This window comes from Vigna radiata, chromosome 10 (genome assembly GCF_000741045.1).
Source record: "Vigna radiata var. radiata cultivar VC1973A chromosome 10, Vradiata_ver6, whole genome shotgun sequence".
Taxonomy (NCBI): domain Eukaryota; kingdom Viridiplantae; phylum Streptophyta; class Magnoliopsida; order Fabales; family Fabaceae; genus Vigna; species Vigna radiata.
Genome location: NC_028360.1, coordinates 10,670,738 through 10,674,047, shown reverse-complemented (window position 1 = coordinate 10,674,047; position 3,310 = coordinate 10,670,738).

The following is a 3,310-nucleotide window of genomic DNA, read 5'->3' as shown; positions in this document are numbered from 1 at the left end:
TGATTCTTTTGATATATATCTCAAGTTGATCCTTCTGTCTATGAAAAAAATTGATGCAATTAGGACTCTAAATAATGTATAACAAATGATGTTAAAAATAATGTTATATATCAATTTGTGGGGTTTTTTTTTCAGTTCTTTCTATGAAAGCTTTTTATTTTTTTTATATGTCACTTCAAATATGTGTCTTGTAACACTATTAATATTGTAATGACAAAATCACATAATAAAGTCTCAATTTAATCTTTATATTTTTTAAATTTAATTTAATTTAATTTTTATTAAAATGAAACAAGGTTGTTTCTTCATTGATACTAACTTTATTTTTTTTTATAATTCTTATGCTATTATTTTTATTTAATATTTCTGAAAATACTTTTAAACTAACTTTAACTAGATTAATGAGTTTCTTTTAAATAAATTATTTTGAGACAAACTTTTATTAAGGTTAAATTAGATGTTTCATCCCAATTTTAATTAAAATAAATTACTTTGGGATCAACTTTATTTTTTATATAAGTCTTATGCTACTATTTTTATTAAATATTTCTTTTAAGTTAGTTTTAACTATATTAGTAGATTTTATGTAAATAAATTATCTTGAAACAATTTTTTATTAAAATTAAATTAAACGTTTCATTTCAATTTTAATTAAAATAGACAAAATATATAAAAATTATTAAATTTATTAATATAGATGAAAATTACTTATAAAAATTTACATATGTAATTATTAATTAAATAAGTTTAAAAAAATAAAAATTTATTTTAATTAGTACAAATATCCGTAAAAATATTAGAATTGATTTAAATATAAATTTAGAATAATTAAATATAATTAAACCGATAATTTAATTATACATCTAAGTTATTTCAATATATTTTTTAACAAATTACATTAGCATTTAATTTTCTGAAATTTAAAGATAATAACATATTTGTAGGAAGAATAATTAATATAATATAATTAAGTTCAATAGAAAATAATTGCTATAATTTTAATAAATATTTTATTTAAATTTGAATACAATAATATTAATTTTAAAAATTGAAAAATGTTAAACAAAATGTAATTTCACCATTGACATCACTTTTGTGTAAAATTGACTATGATGTGAAAAATATAGAAGACGAGTTAATCACTAGTGCAAAAATGCTGTTTAACGTTGGTTAATTTGGGTTTTTAACGTCAGTTTCGTATCCGACGTCTATTCCAGTGACGTTACTTTGCATCAGTCAGGTAATGACAGACGTCTATATAGACATCGGACCTATATAAGTCAGACGTCTATATAGACGTCCGATCCATACAAGTTAGACGTCTTTGAGGTTGCTCCTGACTAATGATAATTCGAGTTTACAATTTTATATTTTAGTTGAAGAGAATGTATCGTATATTTTTTTTATTGGATTGTTTTAAAAACGTAGTAGAGGGAATTGTAGAGTGCAAGACGCAAGAAATCGCCGCCAAAGAACGCCGCCCAAGCACACGAGAATAACTGCACCAAAACCCAACGAAAACGCATTTTAATCGGTTCAAATGAAAGATAATGCATAAAAGAGTGATGTAATCAGAGTAAAACTAATTTAAAACGGTGCAAAAGTGAGAAAAAAGAACCTGAAAAGCGTAACCCGTAGAGAGAAAACGCGACGCATAACTGCACCAAAACCCAACAAAAGCGCATTTTAATCGGTTCAAATGAAAGATAATGTATCAAAGAGTGATGTAATCGGAGTTAAACTAATTTAAAACGGTGCAAAAGTGAGAAAACGAACCTGAAAAGTGTAACCCATAAAGAGAAAACGCGACGAAGATGATGAACAATGAGTGCGCGTAACGACTGCCTCGCGATCACGATGTTTTAATGCCGACATTAGAAGTCGGTCCCCTATAACAGACGTCTAAAGGGCTTTAGAAGTCGGTTTCCACCCATAACAGACGTCTAAATGAAGTAAAAAAGTGACTTTTTAAATTTCTGGGTTTAGGGTTTAGACGTCGGTTCCCCCAATAACAGACGTCTAAAGTGCTTTAGAAGTCGGATTGGCGGGATCAGACGTCTATATGGAGCCAAAAAGTTTCTTTTTAAATTTTTGGATTTAGGGTTTAGACGTCGGTTCCCCCAATAACAGACGTCTAAAGTGCTTTAGAAGTCGGATTGGCGGGATCAGACGTCTATATGGAGCCAAAAGATGACTTTTTAAATTTTTGAGTTTAGGGTTTAGACGTCGGTTCCCACAATAACAGACGTCTAAAGTGCTTTAGAAGTCGGTTCCCCCCATAACAGACGTCTAAATAGAATAAAAAATTATTTTTTATTAACTTTTTCGTTTAGTTTTGACGTCTTTTCGGGGGAGCCGACGTCTATCATATTATAGACGTCGGGCCCTCTTAACTGACGTCTATATTGACAACTTATTTACGAAAGTGCCACCAGTCATTAATTTACGTCGGATTCCCGCTTAACTGACGTCTAAGGGATGACGTTAAAAGTCAATTCTGCACTAGTGAATATAGTTGTAAACTCTCTGTTTTAATTATTGAAAAATGTAAAAGATTTAATTTTAAATAATTTCTATACTTTAATTATAAAAATACGAGTAACGTTTTAGCGATTACGTATTACTATCACCAAATAGAACGGAATAACATCATGCGTAAATAAAGTAAAAGTAATGAAATCCATAAAAACTAAAAAGCTAAAATTGATATTATGACAACAGTATCAATTATTAATTCTTTATAGTTTTATTGATTTTATTATTTAATTTTAAATTATATTGGAATTATTTTATTCTCTGTTCATATCTGTGCATTTATGGTCATATATTTTTATACTTATATTCCTTTTTTATATTGCTCTGAACAATTATATATATCAATTGTACTCTCTCCTCATCATTGAATAAGAAATACAATATTTCATTATTTCTTCTTTTCTAACAAATTATATATTATTTTTAATGGTTTAGGTTTATGAAAAGTTTGAATGGTGCTATATATTGTGAGTTGGTTTATTAGACAATTGGTGTAGGGGAATTTATTAGACAATCGATTCACTTGCTCTGAGTCTTCTAAGTTTAATTAATCTAAACTTACATTATTTATTAGAAAATGTGTTTTTAAACCTAAGTGATAGTAGAAATTGGATGGTACGGGTGAAAACAGAAATGCCTACTTAGAACTCGCTAGGATAGGTTCTAATTTTCTGATACTATAGGTTAAATATATGTTTTAGTCCTCATATTTGTTCTTCATTCTCAATTAGGTCCTCATGTTTTTTTTTGTCCCAATTGCATCCTAATATTTGTA